This window comes from Lathyrus oleraceus, chromosome 5 (assembly GCF_024323335.1).
Source record: "Lathyrus oleraceus cultivar Zhongwan6 chromosome 5, CAAS_Psat_ZW6_1.0, whole genome shotgun sequence".
In the NCBI taxonomy this organism is placed as follows: domain Eukaryota; kingdom Viridiplantae; phylum Streptophyta; class Magnoliopsida; order Fabales; family Fabaceae; genus Lathyrus; species Lathyrus oleraceus.
The window spans coordinates 593,253,543-593,276,806 of record NC_066583.1 but is presented as its reverse complement, the minus strand read 5'-3'; positions in this window follow the sequence as shown (position 1 = coordinate 593,276,806).

The window sequence follows — 23,264 nt, the reverse complement described above, 5'->3', positions numbered from 1 at the left end:
AGAGGGTACCTCTTTTGAGTCAAATTCTCTTTCGGATGAACTTCTAGATATGGTGGCCATGAATGCAACATTTTCCTGCTCCTTTTCAGAATCGGATTCTGAAGCTTGAGATTCAGAGTCGTCCCATGTTTCCATGAGTCCCTTCTTCTTTGCTTTGAAGGAGTTTTTCTTAAACCCTTCCTTTTTGGTAGTGTCCAGGTTCTTTGCATTCATAGCATGTTACCTCTTTGTTGGGTCTGCCTCTGGAGGTTGACTCTGGACGATCTCCCTTCTGTCTGGGTCTTCGGAAGATGGGGTTCACAATGGCGATCGCGAGCTATCGTCAGGCGACTGGGGTTCAAATGGAGAATGGGGTTCATTATTTTGGCGAACAAGATGTCGGGGTTCAAATGCAGTGATCCGGGATCATTTGCGCGAAAGAAAATTTCAGGGTTCAAGAAAACGAAAAAGAGAAAATTTTCGGGGTTCAAGAAAAGCATTAAAAAGAGATGATAATCCCCAGCGGATGTGGTGTTCAGGCCATGGTTATCCCTGCGTTACCATTTGTTTTGGTATCCGGGTCGACGTTCTTGTTTCGGTAATCAGACCGACTTTCTCCGTACCAGACGGATTCTTCCTTCGAGATTGCTTCTTCGCCGATTCAGACGGGCGTTGTTAATTATTTCCCATCAGAGTGCAAATTGTTCGGCTGTTCTTGGTATTCAATCACTCTTCATCCTGATCATCTGAAAGCCGAGGCTGTTCATATCGACAGGTTCACAGTGGATTGAATAGGGGCAGCTGTAACACCTCAAAATTTGCCCTCCTCTCTTGGGACTAGCTGAGCATATTGCATTTCATTTTAGGTCATTAGGCATTGCATATTTGCATATCATGTGGCCACATTAATCAAGTCATCCTCCAGGTTTTGATCAGAAGATAAAGAGGTTGAGATTCAAGCTGAAGGTTTAATTGAATGGATCACTAACCATCTGAGGATGTGTGGTTCAAATTAGGGTTTCTTGGTTCTCAAGGAGGGTTGAGCTTGATCTTGGTTGAAATGGTACGTCATCATCATCATGGTCTTGTCATCACCAGGAGATTCATTGCTCATGATCAGATACCTTGAGATTAGGGTTTTGACCTCTGGTCAACCCTAATCAGTTGCATTGGGCCAATCAGGGCTTGGCAAGGAGATGGGGTTTTCAGTGGATATGGGGATCATCATATGGTTATATTGAGCTTATGGAAGCTAGGGTTTCATCATTGAGCCATTTCATCAGGAGTTTGAGGCTCAAGTTCATCAGTCAAGCTGAAATTCATCTATCAGTCAGAAAAGTCAACTGCGGTCAACTGTGCCTGAAATGATGGATTTGGAGGTGGGAGAGGGTTAGAGACACTTCATTCATGTCTAAACAAGTTTCATTTGACATTTCAAACATCAAGAATGAAGAAAATAAAGTCAGATGGAAACTTTCCAAAAATAGAAAGTGACTTGTAATTGAAAATTGCCAAAAATGGAAAGTTTTTCTCCTCAAAATTACATGTCCAAAAATGCTTCAAATGAAATTTTGTTCAACATGAAAGTTGTAGATATTTCTCTCACCTTTCCAAAAAGTCCAAGAACATTAATTTCTCATGTGTGGTTGGCAAGTTATGGATTGATCATTGTCCAAAAAAGTTGAATTTCAAAGTGGCATAACTTTTGATTCACAAGGCCAAATTGAGTGAAGTTTCTTTGAGCAAACTCCATTTGACATGAGCTATCATAATCCATCATTACCTGTCATGAAAAATCATCACATAAAAAGTCCATTTTTCAAGTGGACCAATTTTGAAAAAGGGAGGGAAAAATTGCATTTTGAGAAATAAGCATTGTTTTCACATGATTCCTTTTGTACTAGTTCACAAATGCCATTTGAAATTTGCTGCAACAAAGAAATTCCACCGTTACATTGGTTTGGCATGAGTGAGGTGAAATGACAAAATTAGCATTTAGCATGAAAATGCATTTTCACTAATCCATTTCATTAGCACTAATTAGGATTAGAATCATGATTAACATCACATATAAAAGCATAATTGTAACTGTTTTTTGATTAACCATAACAGAATTCAGATCTAGATCTGAAAATTGCACAATTCTCTCAACTTTTCATCTTCACTTTTTTGCAATTTCTTCACAAGCCTTGCCAAGATCTTCATCCATTCATCCTCTACATGTATTTTGGAAGCTAATTGGATCAAGATTTCATCATTACCAAGCCAATTCATGGACTGTTGCATCAAGCTTCAACAATGGCAAATTGAATTTTTGAGCAAATCAAGCACTATTGAGCCAAGGCCTTGCATTCATTCATCTTCTACATCATCATAGAGATTCTGTTTTGCACCTACAAGGCCTGAAACGCGCGAATTCATCACTGTGCTCCAAAGAAGGTCAGATTTCGACCTTAATGATTCTTGAAATTGATTGATGATTTGGATAGATCTTTCTTAGTAGATCATTCTGCAATTTGTTTCACTAAATTTGGTTGAGAAATGAGAGAGATATATGGATTTGAAGTTTCATACATGATTATGTTTTGATTCGATTCTCTTAAGGTATGAAGAATTAGGACAAAATGATGTTATATTGTGAATGTACGTTGCAAGACCTTTCCGATGATATATGGTTTGTCCAATTTGGTGGAGATTTGTTCTTGAGCATATGAAGGTGATGAACGCATGATGAACACGTGAATAATTTCCAGAAAGTAGCGTTTGATCCGTGTTTATGTTACTGTTCATGCTGATATGTGTTTGCACGCTGGAGCTAGTTTCCTGTAGCATTCGATCCTCCACTATGTCAATTCCACTTTGATTTTTGACATTTATTTCCATATGATACCATGTTCACATACTCATTCCACATGCATTTTTTTATTTTTTTTCTTCATTCAATAATTCATATCTCCTAAACCACTTGTCCAAATTGAGTGAAATTTTTTCCACCATGATCCTCATGATCTCTACAATTTAATGAATATTTTTGTGGAAATTTTGCACGTGTGAAATTAAAAATAGCCTAGGGTTTGTTCATATATGTGGTTTCATGCACCTTGCTTGGTATTTTGATCATGAAATGATGATGCCTAATTGGAAATTCTTGAAATTTTGCATGTGTATTCTAGAGACCTCAATGAACATTTTGATATGTGGTTTGTGATTTTTGAGTTCCTGGATTGTGAGATATGATCATTTGAATCTAGGTGTGACAATTTGTGTCACACCATTTCTTGTCTAACTTCATGATTTTTGTTACCATGCCATATGAACTTGAAATAAGCTGAAATTTTGCATGTTGATACTTATGGATGTTAGGTTCACATGTGAATTTTTCTGGAATTTTTGAGTGCATTTCCTATTTGTTGGAGAATTTCTCCCCTGTTTGACCAAATGTGGACTTTTTGTGAGTCATGTTTTTAAATGTTTTGTGAAATTCTGGATATGCATTGGATGGACTTGAAATCTTGTGGAAGTGATTATAGACACATTAAAGTTTGTCATGGTTTTGGTTTGGTGCATTTATCATGTTCCTACACTGTTTTATGCTTGCTTGAAGTTGATACATGATATTGTGCCTTGTTTGGACTTGTATGAGCATGCTTTAACTTGATGAATTTAATTGACTTGCTTCCCATTGTCCAGTTGGCTTGAAATTTGGTGTGATTGACATGTAATGAATTCTGTTTAGCTGTGAATTGTTTGGAGATTTATTGAATTGTTTTGGATTGAGTTTGGATTGAATCTTTCTGTTTGGTCCTTTGAGGTTCTAAATTGCATGCTTTGTACTCTTTGCCTCATGAAATGATAATGATTGATGATTTGAACATGAGACCAACTGGATTTGATTCTTATTTGATTGATCTTGATTTTGGATAAGTTTCATGTTCTGTTTTGACTTATTGATCCTATTTTGACCCTAGTCTTGTACTAGGGGTTTGTGTTCTCACATTTGAGCTTTGTTTCAGGTCAAAGAGCACAAATGCTTATACTTGATGATGTGCACTCAATTGGGATTGGTTTATTGCTTGTTTATGACTAACTTGGGTTTGTTTTGTAGGCATTGAAACTTATGCTTATGCCTTGTGGCTTGCACCTTTGTGCATTGATGCTTGTTATCTGTTTGTGCTGTGGACTTGTAATTTTCTGTTTGACTTTTGCTTGTCTGGTATACTGATTATGCTAGATTGATTTCAGGTACCTTAGTTGCTATAGTTCATTGTGAACTTGTTGGTGCTGCTGCTTGGTTATGTAAACCAATTGAGGTAGAATCACTAACTCCATGTAGTCTGGAAGACCTGGCCTGTTACTTGGCCAGGCACCTGTCTGAAGTCCTCCTTAAGAGGCAATGCCTGTGCTTGTTTATTTTTGTCCCCAAGCAGGAAAAGACCTTTGTTAAGGAAATTGGCAGACACAAGAGGTGTGTAGTCCACCTCCTGCTATTCTGTTGAGTCGTCCCTTGGCTCACATCACATGTTGATGCCTTGTGGATCCTAACCCAAGATCCATGTACAGTTGTACAGTTGAGTCAGCGTCATAAGTGTAGAAGGGTTCCCACTTTTTGGACCCACACTTCATTGTCTGAAGCTCTCCCTGGCCAGGGATAAGAGCTGTGAGGCACACCCCTCACTCCTATTTCATCTGGCTTCACCCTGACTCTCAATGTCAGGGTTAAGAGCTAACATCACCCTGATACAGTTGACTTGCTTTGGCAGTCTAACCCTTGTTTGAGCCACCTCTGTTTGGATATAGTGTGTGCTATTTGTGATTGTTTGCTTTGATTGCTTTTCCTGTTTAGGATTAGCTTGCTACCTGTGCAAGTTAGGATAGAAACCATAACTTAGGGATGATATGCATGATAACATCTAGGCTCGAGTACAGCTCCCTAGTAGTGTGTCTCCCTTTGTATCTGGTTAGAATTTCTTTCCCGTTCAGGGGAACTACGTCGCCCTGATCCTCATACTAGATGAGGTACGTAGGCAGGAGACCGTGCGAGGCCTCTCCGGGCACCTTTTTTCTTTTTGTGTGTGTTTGCTTGACAGTTGCTAGGCTCGAGTTCCCGACTCCTTAGTAGCTTGTTGCTTGTTTCTTCTTGTGTGTGTAGGAGATGGATTTAAGCCCAACAATTGGCATTCCGTATCCTCTTGTTGTGTGCTTGGAGTCCGGTATAAGTCCATCAAGTGGCATCTGGTTTCCAGTGTGGGTTTGTTTGGTTCGGAAGCCGATGTAAGTCCAGCGATTGGCGTTCGGGTTCCATGTTTGCCTGTGTTTGTGTGTGTCATGTTTGGCGTGCGTGAGCCGAACTACGGCAACTCTGATTCTCGTTCCAGACGAGATACGTAGGCATAGGATGCGATATCCTAGCGAGCCCTCTTCCCCCTTTTCCCACCTGTGTTGTCTTCAGTGTGTGTGTGTGATATTTGTTTTAGCAACCTTTTCTTTCTTTTAGAGCGTGGATCCCGTCGAGTACGACGGACGTGAGGGGTGCTAATACCTTCCCCTTGCGTAACCGACTCCCGATCCCATTCTCTTTGGTCGCGAGACCATGCTTTTCCCAGGTTTACTTCGAGCGTTTCCTTTCCCTCTTTGGGATAAATAACGCACGGTGGCGGCTCTGTGTTGTTTTTGTTTCAGCCCACCGGTTGTTTTTCGCGGATGCGACAGAGTCATAGTCGTCTTCTTCTTCAGCTTGAAAGGCTTTATTCCTTTCTGGCTTTCTTCTTTCTGATCTAGACTTTAGAGCTACTGATTGGCTTTTCTCCTAAGGTTTATCTTCCTCCAGCTCTATCTCATGACTCCTGAGGGAGCTGATAAGTTCTTCTAAGCTTATGTTGTTCAGATCCTTAGTTAACTTCAAGGCAGTAACCATCGGTCTCCACTTCTTTGGAAGACTTCTGATTATGTTATTGACATGATCTTCTATAGTGTATCCTTTGTCTAGAACCTTGAGTCCTGCAACTAAAGTTTGGAATCTAGAGAACATTACCTTAACAACTTCATCATCTTCCATTTTGAAGGCTTCATACTTTTGGATTAAGGTCGGAGCCCTAGTCTCTTTGACTTGATTATTTCCTTCGTGAGTCATCTTCAAGGAATTAAAGATTTATTTAGTTGTTTCCCTTTTGGTGATATTTTCGTACTCATTGTAGGATATTGTGTTCAACTGAATAGTTCTGGCTTTGTGATGACTCTTGAAATCACGCTTCTGATCATCACTCATTTTTCTTCTTGGAATAGTGATACTAAGAGCAAAGATGGGTGGTTCACAACCATTTGAAACAATGTCCCATATATCAGCGTCGTAGCCTAGGAAGAAACTTTCAATTTTGTCCTTCAAATAATCAAAATTTTATCCATAAAATACTAGAGGTTTAGAATTGTAGCTATCTCTTCCATTTGTGTTAGCCATGATGTTTTTCTCACGCTGGATCTCTCTACATTGTTAAGTGTTTGATTCAAAAATCAATAACATAGTCGAAGCTTTAATACCAATTGAAGGTGGAGAAAAATAAGAAAGGGGGTTTTGAATTGTTTTCATAGTAAATAAAAACTTTTGCAACACGACACACACGAAACTAAAAGCAAACAACACAAGAAATTTATCCTGGTTCACTTGAAAATCAAAGTTACTCCAGTCCATCCAGCCAAGGTGATTTCGCCTTCAATAAGCACTTAATCCAATAATCTTGAAAGATTACAACAATCTTCTAAGAGTTCAGCAATCTCTTAGCCCTCTCAAGTATGCAGACTTCACAAGTCACTTGAGGAACTACAACAACTATAGAGAATTACATGTGTTTGTTTAGTACTTTTAGGCAAACAGTATAAACACGATTAAGAGCAAATGATCAATGATCACACTATGAGCAACAACTCTTGTGTGATTACTGAATTTTATAATAACAAGTATTTAGTATATGGTTCAAGGTGTATTGTAAAATTCTTGTGTAATTTCTTTGTGTGTTGGTATTGATGATAGTGAGGCCTTTATATAGATCTTGGAGATGATACCGTTGGAGAGAAAATTGATGAAAATATCTTGCCAATTATAGGACTTAATGACATTAATTTTCTTGTCCTTTCCATAGCAGTCTTAGAGTTTAATCAATATTGTCCTTATATAATTTCATACCATACTTAGAATACTTCTTGATTAAGTTTCTGATTTTGATGAGTCAGATGATTTGTTGGGCGTGAATCAGAGTGAGTGGAGTTAAGAGTCTTTGAGCAGAGCTTGTATTCTTCAGATAGTTGTTTGATGAGTAGTCTTCAGTGTTAACTTGAGTGATCTTCATATAGAGGTCTTATGAAGTGAAGTCTTCGAAGTCTTTTGATGTAAAGTCTTCAGAGTCTTCAGGTGTACAGTCTTCAGAGTCTTCAGGTGTATAATCTTCAGAGTCTTCAGATTTGAAATTCAATGACAGATTCTGTATGTAGTTTATTCAGAAGAATTCTTATCCGAAGTCAGATATGATTTCTTCAATGTTGGATCAGTTGTTCTGGACTTCGTTAGTTGTCAGATATTGTTCTCATCAGATTTATTTTTCCTTAGAATCCTGCACACTTAGAGAAATTTGTTAGGGTACCAAATTGTTTCATTCTTTGTTATCATTAAAACTTAGAGATATATGGAAGAACCAAAATCTTGTTCTAACATATTTTTAAAATAAGAGACATGTTTTTTAAACAGTTATCAAAAGAATAACCGAAAACAGAAAAATCATCCATGAACACTTTCATATGCTTTTCAAGCATGTCAGCAAAAATGGATGTCATACACCTTTGAAATGTAGCAGATGCATTGCACAACCCAAATGGCATCCTTTTATAAGCAAATATACCATATGGACATGTGAATTATGTCTTCTTTTGATCTTCAGGAGCTACTGCAATCTGATTATATCCCAAATATCCATCAAGGAAACAATAGTAGTCATGACAAGCTAACCTTTCCAACATTTGATCAATGAATGGTAGAGGAAAGTGGTTTTTTCTTGTTGCAATGTTCAAACTTATGTAATTGATGCACACTCTCCAACCCGTGACAGTTCTTGTGGGAATCAACTCATTTTTTATTCATGATGACGCTAGTTCCTCCCTTCTTTGGTACCACATGCACGAGACTCACCCATGAGCTATCAGATATAGGATAAATAAGACCCGCATCCAAAAAATTCACAACTTCTTTGCGAACCACTTCTTTCATAGCGGGGTTAAGTCTCCTTTATGGTTGGACAACTGGCTTGTGATCACCCTACATCTGTATCTTATGCATGCAGACTATCGGGCTAATACCTTTCAAATCTTCGATTACCCATCCAATAGCACTCTTGTGTTTTTTAAGTACTTGGATGAGTTTTTCCTCTTGGAAACTTTTGAGACTAGAATTTGTTATAGCTGGGAACTTCTCTTCAGTGTCAAGAAAAACATATTTGAGATGCTCCGGTAGTTGTTTCAACTCCGTACCCTTCTTGAGTTCTTGCTTTTCTTCGAAGGATTATGTTGGTCTTAAATCTTCCCACCGGCGTGGTTTAGATCTAATCCATTGAGGTTTTTATTCCATAATGGCTAGCACTTCAGATTCTATCTCATCCCTCTCTTCATCATTTTCAAAAATTGATAGGCTCAAGACCCGTTCCAAAGGTAAATGTGGTGTCTTCATTGGACTACCATGATCAATCACTTGATCTATTACCTCTATGGTATGACTGGTACCAACATCATCTTTGTATTTCATAGTGTTTCAAACATCAATCTTCAATTCTTCATCATATACTTTGAGAGGAATCTCTTCATCTTTAGGCATTTCAAGAATCACAAAGTCTACTGGGAAGAAAAATTTGTCTATCTTCACCAGAACATCTTCTACCACTCCACAAGGTCTCTTAACTGAGTGAACAGCAAACTGTAGTGTCATCATAGTGTCTTGAACCGTGCCAATACCCAAATTTCTGCAAATAGATAAAGGCATCAAGCTGACACTAGCTCCCAAATCAATAAGCGCCTTTTTGAAAGTTCTATTTCCTATAGTGCAAGGAATATTAACTGATCCTCTATCTTTATTCTTCACTGGTATCTTCATTCCCTGCAAAATAGCACTACAGTTTTCAGTTAAAAGAACAGGCTCAGTGTTGGTGGGATGCTTCTTTGAGATGATGTCTTTCATGAATTTGGCATATAAAGGAATTTGCTTAAAGGCCTCAGAGAACATAATGTTAATCTCAAGTTTCTTCAATATCTCCAAGAATTTATCAAAAAAATTCTCATTCTTCTTCTTCTTATTTGTTCTTTGAGGATATGGGAGTCAGATGGTTGGTTTAGGGTCTTTCTGCTTCTCTTCCTCCACCACTGGTAACACAATAACCACATCTTGTTTTTTCTCATGATCTCTTATTTCTAAATCCACTTCTAACAACTCGTCCTCTTCCACCTGTTTATTCTCAAAATTCTCAGCAGACTTACCCCCTATAGTCACAACAACACTCACATTATTATGTTCTCTTGGATTTATCACAGTTCCACTAGGTAGTGTACCCGGTGCTTGGGAACCAGCTAGTTGTTGTGCTATTTGTCCCATTTGAACTTCAAGATTTTTTATAGAAGTTGTGGTGTTTCTCTGCTTATTTCTGGTCTCTTTTTAGAATTGAATATTGTAAGCTTCCATCTTTTCAATGGCTATTTCCCAATCTTCTTTCTTAGAAGCTTGTTATTGTTGTGGTTGTTGATACTGATTTTGGTATTGACTTTGACCATGTTGTTGAACACTCCTTCTCTGATCTTTCCAGGAGAAGTTAGGATGATTCTTCCATCATGGATTATACGTGTTAGAATAAGGGTTCTTCCGCCTCAAAAAAATTATCTCCTCTGTTTGTTTTGTAGTTGCAACACAATATATAGTCGAATGAGGATCGCCACAAGTTTCACAACTAACATTCTTGGCTGGCTGAATTTGAGCTACCTGTTGTGTACCAATATTCATGGCTTTAAGTTTTTTTCCACTTCTGCAACAATTGTGTCTTCTATCCTTATTTTATTTGTTTTAAGCTTCAGATATAACCCTTTCAAATTTTCTTGAACACCTATCATACAACTCCAAATGCTCATTTGCAGTTATTTCCTCAACGATCTTTTTAATACATGTGGTTGTTGAAAGGTTTGATGAGCCACCAGTTGTTGTATCAATCAATTATTTTGTTTTCAATCAGAGACCATTGACAAATATCTGCATTTGCTCAGTCTGATCCAAGTTGTGTGTCGGTCAAGCAACAACTAACCTCTTGAATCTCTTGTATGAATCACCAAGTGATTCACCCTCTTTTTGTTTGAAGTTCATGATGTCGTGTCTTTTCCTGAGGAAAACTGAAGCTAGAAAATACTCATTCATAAAAGTTGTTTCCATTTGTTCCCAAGTGGTAATGCTCCCAATAGGTAATGAGTAAAATCATTCTTTTGCATCTACAAATAGGGTACAAGGAAACATTCTTAACTTATTTGCTTCTTCAGTGTGCCCATCTATCTTTAGAGTGGTTCTCATAGTCAGAAACCTTTGTAAATGTTTATTTTCATCATCGTTGATTTTTCAAGAAAAATGTCTCCTCTCATGTTGATTAATTGTTTGGGGATGTAAGTGAAAATTAGGCATATTTACCAGTTGGCTCACAATTGTTAGTCTACCACCCGGTGCATTTGCCATCCCATAGTCACCTAATAGTCTCTCAGGTTGCAGTGGGTTATCACCCATTGCTTTGGCCTCTTTCTTAGACTCTGAATCTGAACTTAAAAGAATGGGGGTTGCTCTTTGTCTGATTCCAGTCTTGCTAATCTAGCTTGTCGGAGTCTTGCACGCAAAGTTCTTTTAATTTTTGCGTTAAAAGGAAATTCACCTGAGACCTTACCTCACGTAAAAACTAATGAGAGTTATGATTCTAGTGTTATGCCATGATCCATAGTTGTTTAAAGTGAGGGGATACGAAGTAAGAATGAGACTAGAATTATTTGAATAAGAAATGTGAAAATGGAATTGTCTTGGGTCAGCCATATCAACCTCGACCAACAACTTTGTGGGAACAATAATCTATTTAGAATTTTCTTAACACCCGAGAATTCTCCTTATGGAGATAACAAATATCTAACTTGCAAGTGCATCAAATGACTCTCCGCAATTCACTCCAAACAAATAGCGAGTTTGTTATTCTTTCTCTACTATATATAAAGAAGAGCCAAATTTAGGTAAGTTTCAAACACCACTTGGATTCACTCTTTTTCTCCATATAATGACTTGAGCGTTGAAGAGCTAACTTTGTAGGTCAACCCCCACTCCACCGTGCTGGAAACTCAGACACACCATCACTTCCTATCCTTACTCCATTTCTAGTTCTCGAACGGAACAATGTTATTGTTTGTGGAAATCAACTTTGGATTCACGTGTTCTCTACAAATCTACGATTTCTCTTCGATTCACCAATTCATAACCTTCTCATGTACTAGAACCAAGAGCCTCCAAAATCAAACGGGAATATCCATTGCATTCGATCTGATCAAGCATCCATTCAACTATAATTTCATGAATTCCTAGATCTATGACTCGTACGCTGATCGGAAAAATAGCAAGTGTATTATTTTGTCTATATATTACTAAGGAGAAAAGTTTCTCGAATATCAATCTCAAGGACTCCATATCAATAATAAGTTATAATTATCGTTCAATCAAACAAAAACTAAAGTTAGGATTTATTGTGCGAATTTATGTAAAATGATTGCGAATAAAATAAATAGATGATTTAAATGGCTTTGACAAATATGAGTAATATGCTAGGAAAGGTGTATGATTTATTCCTGTAACAACTTTGATTTATTCCTCTCACCAAAGCCCTTATTTTCTCCAATTCTGAATCGTGTGATTTTCCTCTTGCCAAAAAGTTCCCTATTCTTGTCCAAAAACTCCCTTATATAGAAAAAGTGCTTCTTTTGTATTTCTATCTCTTCAAACAGATCTGAAATAACCAATAAAATCATGTTTAGAATGGAACAAAACACCCTGAGTTCTCAAATTTCGCCAAAAAAGGAAATATTTGGTCTTAACACGCATGCCTGCTACGACCCGTAGCAAGTGCTACGGGTGGCCATAGCGCTCCACTGTTTTTGCTTCAGGCCTCACTGCTACGGTCTATAGCACGTGCTACGAGTGGGTATAATGTACCCTTATTTCTTATGTTTGAGAGTTGATCCAAAGGTGTCTAGATGTGCCTCTGCTACGGCCAGTAGCAGGTGCTATGGGTGGCCGTATCAGGCCTATTGGAGCGTGGAAAAACTTCTCTGATTCTTCACGAATCTCCTTGGTTTCTACATCCAATCGTTATTGAATATCTGTTTGAGCCTGAAAATCAGTAAAGATACCCAACCAAAGCATAACATGCGGAAACTGGAAATAAAACTTAAAAATGATGAAACAATAAAATCAACTAATGGTAAAACAAACTGACTCAAAAGACCACTAAATAAGACAAAGTCCTACAGTTTACCTGGATTTTTTCTGAATAAGTGACATAACATATAGTATAAATGGGGACTGATCATATGCTCTCAAGTGATGGGTTGATCTAAATCCACTTGCTCGACGGCTTCCCAAGAAGCCATTGTCACGACCGACATTCAAGTAGCTGTTAATCAATCACCTCCACCTCCTCAGCGCAATGTTATAATACTTGAAGACGAAGTTCAATTACATCCAGATCCGATCCAAGTTCCTCATATCACTTGATATGTTTAAGCTCCTCTGATCTCTCCTCCAATTCCACCTCCGACATTGTTACATGAAGCCTTACCTGGCTTCTAGTTACTGCGAGCTAACGTTAGACTACAAGACACTAAAGAATTGTTGAACAACATGTATAACATCGTTAGGCATCAAAAACCACAAGTTATAGAAGAAAGGTTACTTAGCCTTGAAGAAAGCCTCCACAATGCGTTTCTGTAAGACAACACTACTCAAGAAGTTGTATCTTGAAGAGCTCACACTCTCGGTCCCGGGCTGGCCACGACAAAGCGAGATGAATCTCCTCAGTCTAAAAATCATAAGAGGAGAAAGAAACATCATAGCCCTTCCTAAAGTCCCTAGGGAGATTGAGGTAGTCACGTTCCTCCCTTAAATCAGGTAAAAAACCAACTTCTGAAGGTCAAGCAGAAGCATCCGTTAAGGAGTTTGGCAAGAAAGATACCAAAATCCAAGGACACGCTACCAAAGCTAGGTGAGTATGATATAAAAGGAGATTTAGACGAGCACGTACAACTCATTAATGACCGACAAAACTATTTCAACACTGACGAAAAATCTAAATGCATATTGTTTTCACTAACCCTGGTCAGCCCGACGAGGCTGTAATTAAAAAAACTACCAGACGGGAGCATTGAATCATGGATTAATTTTGGTGAATAGTTCTATGTGCAGTTTACTACCCGGAAGAGACATTCGGTGACCGTAACTGCCTTGAGTAAGATCATTCAAGGGAAGAAAGAGAGCTTACAATCTTATATTGACAGTTTCGCACAAGTTGTTGTTGAGGTGGAAGGAGAAAAAGTAGTCATGAAGTATTGGATTTTTGAGAATGACCTTATGCGTGATCACCCTTTCCAGTTGAAGATCAAAAGGAATGAGGTGAAGACCACTTAGGAGATGTTGATCATGGCACAATCCTACATGATCTTAGAGGAGAAGTTGAATTCATTCTTTGTCCTACATGATCTGAACGTATCTTAAGAAAGTATTTACCAAGATTAAGAAAATATAGAATTTAGGAAATGCCGAGTTAGACCCTTTATCATGTCAGAGATACATCTCGTATTGACAACTCAAAGCACTACTGTTTTCACAAAAGTCAAAACCACAACACTGACGATTGCATCCAATTGAGGGATGTCATTAAAACATTGATCAAGAGAGGCTGGTTGGACAAATATGTGAAGGAGGAAAAAGATACTGGGAATAGTCGCCTAAGGGAAAGCAGGAGGCTAACAAAGGGACCAGCAACGAAAGCAAGGAGGACAACAAAGGGAAACATTTGTATATCGTTGTTATCACCTGAGGAGCACCCCGGGAAAACCTTCTATCGTGAGAAGAAAAATACTCGAGCGTAAAAATGTTCGAATGATAATGAAGTCGCCACAAAAGCTTTTTTTTAAAGGGAAACTTTGATAAAACCCTAAAAGAACAAAAATATGGTCATCACAACCAAATTTAGGTTTCATATTCGATTATGCTTGGGAAAGGTAATAACACCCCACGATATCTGTTGATAATAACAATTACCTTTAATTAGCTTTGTGAATAAACTGTGTTAGCCTAAAAGATGTTTGATTTCTCCTAACTATTACGATATATTTACAAAAGGAAAGGAAAGGTAAAAAAAAATTATTAGGGTGCTTAACAAGATGTTAATCTTTCTCCTACGTAACTCTTAGTGCGATGGAGAATTCAAAGCTACGTAGTTCTTGGTAGAAAAAGTTGTGTGTTGGTTGTTTTTAATTAAAAATTTGATCTCACTAAGGCGGAAAAAGTTTGATTGAAAAGGTTTGTTCGTGCGGTGGTAGAAAAAGAAAATTTGATTGGTTGTCGTTGTTTTTTATGAGGACGATGAGTACCCGGCCTTAAATAAGATGTACATCTTACGTTCGAGCATTCGAGGATAAGATGGATATACATCCATTCACCCATTTTCATCCCAGTTTTCATGAAAATAGTGTTTTATTTTTAAAAGGACGACAAGTACTTGATCTTAAATAAGATGTATATCTTGCGTCAGAGCATTAGAGGATAAGATTGATGTACATAAACGTACCCATTTTTATCCATTTTATCAAAAGAATATATGGGTTTTTAAAGTATACAAATATTATTCTTTATTTTCCTAACACAAGAGGCTAAGGCTATTAATAAAATAGAAAGGTTAAATCTAATAAGAAAATAAAACCAAATACCTGAACCTAATGTTAAAACAACTTAACATAGCTCAAAAGCTCAATTAAAATAAAATAGAAGGATAAAACAATTAGCAAAAAAGAAAAGTGAAAGTTTGAAAATAAATATGAGGTTGTTAAGGTGTGCATGTAGGACGATATATATATATATATATATATATATATATATATATATATATATATATATATATATATATATATATATATATATATATATATATATATATAACCTAGTTCGTGGACTAAAATCTGAATGAAAAAGAAAGTCCAATACCCAACCTCTTTTTTAAACCAAACTTAAAATCTCATTAATAATAATAATAAAAAATTAGTAAAAAACAAATAAAGATATGCTGACTTTTTCAAGCCTCTTAAACCAAAAACAAAATCTTCTCTTATTTTTAATAAAGAAAATCATTTGTATAGAAACGAATATAACATGTAACTTTACAAACAATTAATCACAATATTTTATAAAAAAATTGAAATTTTTTCTCTCTCCTTATTGGTTGTTTATAAGAATATGAATATAGGTGCGTTCATATGCAAGTATTTCTCTTCTCTCTCTCTCACACACACACACACTCAAAAAAAGAAGAAGAAAAGGAATATAAAACTCTTTTTCTCATTCTTAAACGCAACAACGAAGCTCACTAATACAAAAGTGAATTGAATCTCTCTCACAACAACAATGGTCGATTTCCCTATCTATAACAACAACCTTTTAATTTGAAAAGAAAAAAAAAACAGGAAACATAGAAAAAGAGAAAATAAAAACAACAAGAAATTGATGGCGGGGAAAATATAGTCTGATGGTGTGGGCGTTATGACGCGTTCAGTTTCGATAAAGGTATTCAGATATGAACAAACGCGTGTCGTAGGTGGCGACGACAATCAAGTTTCTGGTGGTTTGTGGTGTTAATTGGTGATGAGGGGTTTTTTGACAGTTTTCTGGCGACTAAAGGATGCGTGTGATAGTTGCATGACTTGTTTTTCACCAACGAAAACGATGTGGTTTCGAGCAAAGAAAACGTAACTCCACTTTCCTTTTTTAATTCTGACGTTATCCCTTCTTCTTCATCTGTGTTAGATTTTATTTTCTGGTTTTGTCACAGATTTAAGCTTCGTTGCTCTTTTTCATTTTGTGTTAATGTGGTGGTTGTTGTCGTGATTAAAGAAGATAGTGTAATGGTGTATGGTTCTGTTTTATTCACTACAAAAAAAAGGCAAGTTACGACACTCAAACAACGATGGTTCAACTTCAACCGCCCTCTTCCCCAAGCTACAACGATTCTAAAGGAGGTGTTGGACAACCTTCCTTGATTTGCGATAATATTTAGCTGCCGCATGTCATACCCCAATTTTGTCACTACGCCAAAAAGCGCTTTTAACAGCGCATCTTAGACAGCGCTTTTAACAGAAAGCGCTGTCTAAGGTTAAAATTAAAATAAAGCGCTGAAAATGTTCCAAGAAAATACTAAAAGCGCTGTCTAAGGGGGGGTCTTAGACAGCGCTTTTTAAAAGCGCTGTCTAAGACCCCCCCTTAGACAGCGCTTTTAGGAAGCGCTTTTAAATATAGACCTTAGACAGCGCTTTTGATAAAGCGCTGTCTAAAGTCTTTAAATTAAAAAAAAAATTAAAACCAAAAGCGCTGTCTAAGGGGGGGTTTAGAAAGCGCTTTTGGAAAGCGCTGTCTAAGGCATACCTTAGAAAGCGCTTTACACAAAAGCGCTTTCTAAGGTCTTATTAAAATAAAATTTCAGACCACAAAGCGCTTTCGTGTTCTGTTCTTTTGTTTTCCCTCTTCTTCAGTCACCTCAAAAACTTACGCCATTTCCACAAAAGCCCTACCTTCTCACTCTCGGCGGCCGTGCTCACGTATTTCTCTCTGGAAACAAACCGGCGGCGCGTATTTCTTTGGTACCGGCGGCGCGTATTTCTTCTCACTATACCGGCAGCGAAACAAACCCTTCCTTCTCACTGTACCGGCGGCGCGTATTTCTTTGGTAAGTCTCTTTCTCAAACCCTAAATAACTTTGGTACCACATGCATGTTGAAGTAGAGGTTTCGACTACATTGTATTCATTCTTGCATATGTGAATGTTTATGGTTTGTGAGTGATATTTGATTTTATATAATGTGTTATAGATGAACATTATGTGTGAAAACTCTTGCCCCATTTTATATTTTTCTGTATTTTTCTGTATCACCAATGTTGGTTCTGTTGAAAACTCAGTCATATTTTTCTGTATCACCAATGTTGGTTCTGTATTATGTGTGAAAACTCAGTCATATAAAATGACCCAAATTTTGAGATTTTGAAGTTTATTCTGTTGCCTTAGGGTTGAATGTTGGTTTTGAAGTTGAATCAGTTAGTGTTTAGGGAATTAAAGTGTTAGTTTGAAATGTTAGTTAAGTTAGTAAGTTAGTGAAAAGTAGTTAGTTGGTTATTGATAATATGATTGTTAGTTGAGTTGATTCGATAGTTAGCTATGAAACTGTTAATTATGTGTCAGAGACTGTTAGAGATTAATTAGAGATTAATTAGAACAGTTTTGTTAGTAGGACTGTTATGAAATTTGAAATGTGATTCAGTTAGTTATTTAGGAAAGTTGGTTAGTCATGTTTGAATTGGCAAATAAAGTTAGTAAGTTAGTTAATATTGAATGGACAAGGTTTATTAGTGTATTTTGAAATCAGTTATTGAAATGCTAATAGGAGTTAAAGTAGTAGTTAGTGTATCAATTTAGTAACTCATGCTAGTCTGAAAAGAACAAGCTACAAAGTTTGGTGACAGGTGAATACTATTTAGGATGTTAAATGGATTTTGGTGAATGTATTTTGAAATCAATTTGAATGTTCATTGAAACTACTATGGAATAATAGTTTTGACCAGTTGAATGTTCAAAGATACTACCTTAGTTATGTATTTTCGTCTGGATTAATTGTTTACTTAAATAAGTAGGAAAACCATGGATAAAACATGGATCTGTGCCGATCGAATGACCAAAGAGTACGAGAGTGGGGTTTTGGAATTCGTTAAGTATGCTGTTCAACACGCTGAAAACCCCAGACGAATGCATTGTCCTTGCTTGCGTTGTTGTTATATTGGTAAGGTTGACGCACATGGATTGAAATCGCATTTGCTGAGGCATGGAATTGATCAAAGTTATCAGTGTTGGATATTTCATGGTGAGAAAATTAACGAGAATGTTGAATCGAGTGGAAAAAGTAGTACGACCTATGCTTCATACGACAAAGACACTGAAACATACGATTGTGATCGAGTTGAAGAGATTGTAGAAGCACTGGAAGAAGATCTTCATGATTGTCCTGAAATGTTTGAGAGGATGGTAAGCGATGCTGAGAAACCGTTGTACAAAGGTTGCACTAAATTCTCAAGACTTTCTGCGGTATTAAAGTTGTACAACTTAAAGGTGGGTAATGGATGGTCGGATAAAAGTTTCACAGAGTTGTTGGCCCTTATGAGAGAAATGCTACCGGATGATAATGTTCTTCCTAATCGAACCTATGAGGCAAAAAAAATGTTGTGCTCTATTGGCATGAGCTATGATAAGATACATGCTTGTCCTAACGATTGCATTTTGTTTCGTAACGAATATGCAATGTTAACTGAGTGCCCTAAATGCGGTTTGTCTCGATATAAGAAAAGATTATCTCCCGCAAAAGTCTTATGGTATTTTCCGATAATTCCGAGATTTAGGCGCATGTTTCGTAGTGAAACCGATGCAAGACATCTTACTTGGCATGCAGATGAAAGAATTATTGATGGAATGTATCGGCATCCGGCTGATTCACCACAGTGGTCGAAGATTGATAATGATTATCCTGAGTTTGGATCAGAAGCAAGAAACCTTCGATTGGCATTATCTACTGATGGAATGAACCCACATGGTCTTCAAAGTATCTCACATACCACATGGCCTGTGATTCTTATGATTTATAACCTACCTCCGTCGCTATGTATGAAGCGTAAGTACATGATGTTATCTATGTTAATCTTTGGGCCTAAACAACCAGGGAATGACATAGACGTATACTTGACACCTCTGATCGAAGATTTAAAGATTTTGTGGGAGAACGGTGTGGAGGTTTATGATGGATATAGGAAAGAAAGTTTCAATTTGAGGGCGATGTTGTTTGGCACAATTAATGATTTTCCAGCATACGGGAATCTATCTGGGTATAGCATTAAAGGTCAACGTGCGTGTCCTGTTTGTGAAGACGGAACCGATACGATTCGATTGGAACTTTGCCAGAAGAATGTGTTTCTCGGTCATCGTAGATTCTTACATTCTAAACATCACTACCGTGGGTGGAGAAAAGCATTCAATGGAGACACCGAACATCGTAGAGCTCCACCCGCATTGTCAGGTGAACAAGTTTTTGAAAAGGTGAAAGATGTGCGTACTGAGTTTGGCAAGCCTTTTGCACATAAGATTGTGAAAGGTGGGTGGAAGAAAAGGTCGATATTTTTTGAATTGCCATATTGGAAGTCTTTGTACGTGAGACATTTTCTCGATGTTATGCATATTGAAAAAAACGTATTTGAAAGTGTTATCGGTACATTACTCAATATAAAAGGCAAGTCTAAGGATGACCTTAAAGCAAGGGAGGACATGTTAAAAATGGGAATGAGAACTGAATTAGCACCCGTGAAGAAAGGAAGACGAACATATCTACCACCTGCTGCTTTTACTTTATCTAGAAAGGAGAAAAAAAATTTGTGTAAGTCTCTGAGTGAAGTTAAGGTTCCAGAAGGATACTCATCTGATATCAGAAGACTTGTTTCTATGAAAGACCTCAAGTTGAAGAATTTGAAGACACATGATTGCCATGTTATAATGGAACATTTTCTACCGATAGGTATACGTTCTATTTTGCCAAAAAAAGTAAGAAGTGCCATAACTAAATTGTGTTTTTTCTTTAGGTCAATTTGTAGTAAGGTGATCGATCCCGAGATCTTACCAACACTACAAAAAGAGATTGTAATTACCTTGTGTGAGCTTGAAATGTATTTTCCTCCGTCTTTTTTTGACATAATGGTTCATTTAGTTGTTCATCTTGTGAAAGAGACACAGTTGTGTGGACCAGCTTATATGAGATGGATGTACCCTGCTGAACGGTATATGAAAATATTAAAAGGGTACGTGAAATCCCGAAGTCGACCAGAGGGTTGTATTGTTGAACGATACATTGTTGAAGAAGCTGTTGAGTTTTGTACTGAATATTTGTCTAACGTTCAATCGATTGGACTCCCCAGAGCTCAGATTTTCGACAAAATGGAAGGTAAAAAATTAATTGGGAATAAAATTGTGACAATATCAAGGGATGAACGGGATCAAGTTCATTTGTATGTTCTGCACAATAATAATGAGGTTGAGCCATATGTTGAAATGCACAAGGATGTACTCCGAAGGTTAAATCCGAACAGAAATGAAAATTGGATAGTTATAGAGCACAATCAAAGTTTCATACAATGGTTGAAGGATCATATTTATTTGAAGCGCTCTTCAGATCCTTCTTCGGTAACAGAAAGGTTGAGATGTTTGGCATATGGTCCAAGTTTGCATGTGTTTTCTCATAGCGCATATTCAATTAATGGATACACATTTTATACCAAAGAACAAGATGATAAGAGTACTATGCAAAATAGTGGTGTCACCGTGCTAGCTGAAGCAATGCATATATCAAGTATGAAGGACTTAAACCCCAAATATGCAAATTTGTCATATTTTGGAGTTATTGAGCACATTTGGGTGTTTGATTACGAGAAGTTTCAGATTCCCATCTTTGGTTGCAAGTGGGTGAATAGTAGTGGCATACGAATGGATAAGTCTGGATTTTTGCAAGTTGATCTTACTAGGGTGGGGTACAAAGATGAACCTTTTATTCTAGCATCTCAAGCTAAACAAGTGTTCTATGTGAATGACCCGAAGAGTACAAAATGGTCTATAGTGCTTTTCTCTAACAAAGTGACTGATGATAGCGGTGTCGATCAATGTGATATTGATGTTGAGAATGAGTCACGCATTAGACGGAATGAGTTGAATAGAAATGATGAAGTTGAGGATCTTATACCGGATGAGTCATATATAAGAAACGATCATAATGAGGGAATTTGGATCAATTCATCCGTACGCATTGCTAAGAAACAAGTGATTAATATTCCAACAAAGAAAAGAAAGAGATGTTAGTGACTTAGGTAAATTATCCATGGTTTCTTTATTTTTTGTTTTCATTTGTTTTGATTATAAGTTATATGTGGTAATGCATGATTTCATTATATTTTTGTATTCAATTGCTTTGATTATAAGTTATATCTGATAATGCATGATTTCTTTATTTTTTTGTTTTCAATTGTTTTGATTATAAGTTATATTTGATATTTGATGGTTTCCTTGGTTTATTACAGGTTAGACATGGCTGATGACCAACATGAGGAAGTTAGTAAAGTATCCGCGGAAGAAGAAATCCGAAGAGGCATCACAGTAATGCGAAGGGTGGTCCAAGGAAGATCTCGAGGCATCATACTAGATGTCTCTTGGAACAACCAGGGACAACTTATAGAACCTAATGGGCATACCTTAACTAGTTTCATCGGTGCACTAGTAAGGAATGAAATTCCCATTACATGTGATGATTGGAGAAATAAAGAGTTGAAAGAGTCCAAAGAAAAAATTTGGAGTGAGATAAAGGTACAATCATTTGGCCCTTAATTATACGGTATCAATTATGTTTTTTCAATTACCGATACTAACTATCAATCTGTATGTTTTTCTTAGCGATGTTTTAACATCGAAGAAGAAAGAAGAGGGTTTTGTATGAAATTGGCCGGAAAGCTTCTTAGAGGATTTCGGACATTTTTATCATCCAAGTTCCTTAAGGATGCGGATGGTAATTTTGTGGATGCGGAGCTTCCTAGAAAATATGAAAGTTTGATATCGGCTGAAGAATGGGAAGCTTTCAAATCCAAGAGACAAGACCCGACTTTTCAAAGAATAAGTGCTACAAATCGGGAAAGAGCATCAAGTCCCGCATATCCGTACCGAAAAGGACGTGTCGGATATGGACGCTTAGAACAATCCATGGTAAGTATTTATAAATTGCGAAAACAAATTTGTTCATCATATATTAGTTTTATCTGATCAAATTGTATGACTTAATGTGTAGCTGCAGAAGGAGGAAAGTTCAGAAACATCTCTTCCTGCACATGTTTTGTGGAAGGAAGCCCGTGTGGGCAAATCTGGAGTTCCTCAAGAAGACGTTTTAAACGTATACCAGAAATGTGTAAGTATAACATTTTTTCATTAATTGAATAACATTTTTATACACAAATATTTGACAAGTATACGGTATTCATCTGATTTTTCAGGAGGAGCTATCTCAGTCTCTATCTCCCGATGATACTAAGAGCATACTTAGTCGGGCATTAGATGTCCCTGAGTATTCTGGTCGGGTGAGGGGTAAGGGATTTGGAGTCACTCCGACCTCCCTCAGTGTTAAAAAAGGAAAGGCTCCTAGTAATCGGGAGCTTCATGCAAGATTGGAAGCCATGCAAGCTGAGCTTGATGCATTGAGGAGAGAAAGAGAGGCTAGCGCCTCAACGGTATACAGAGATGCTTCGGACAAAAACAGTATCAACTGTACCTTTCAACCGAACATTCCAGAGGTAATTACATATAATTGTCTTAAATTGAACTATTTGCTTAAATTATGTATTTGACATATATACACATTAACGATTTCTTGTTATTATTGGTTTTAGGGCATTTCCCATTGTCAGCTGTATTTGTCGTCACCACACTATCGGATGGTTGGCAAGGGAAAAGTGCATAACGTTAGCGGAGTATTACTCCACACTAGAGAGCTCCCTGCTGGATGTTTGAAGGTATCAGTTGATATTGCAGTTGACCCGAATGCATTATTACCATATCCTAGCGATGATTCGGATGCAACAACGGTGCACGAAGCAGTAGGTTCGTTTGTTGCATGGCCGACAAACCTCATATGCGTAGGATATGAGGTATGCTTAAAACTTATGTTAACTTTAATGTGTATATTCAAAGTTTAAAATTTATGCTTAAAATTTTACTTACATATTTTCCTTGATTATGTTAAATAGACTCCCACAAAATCCAAATCAAGAAAAGAGGTAATATACAATTATATGACATATATTCATGGAAGTTGTTACATTCTTAATTTGATCTAACTATTTATATGACATGTAGGTTCAAGAAAAT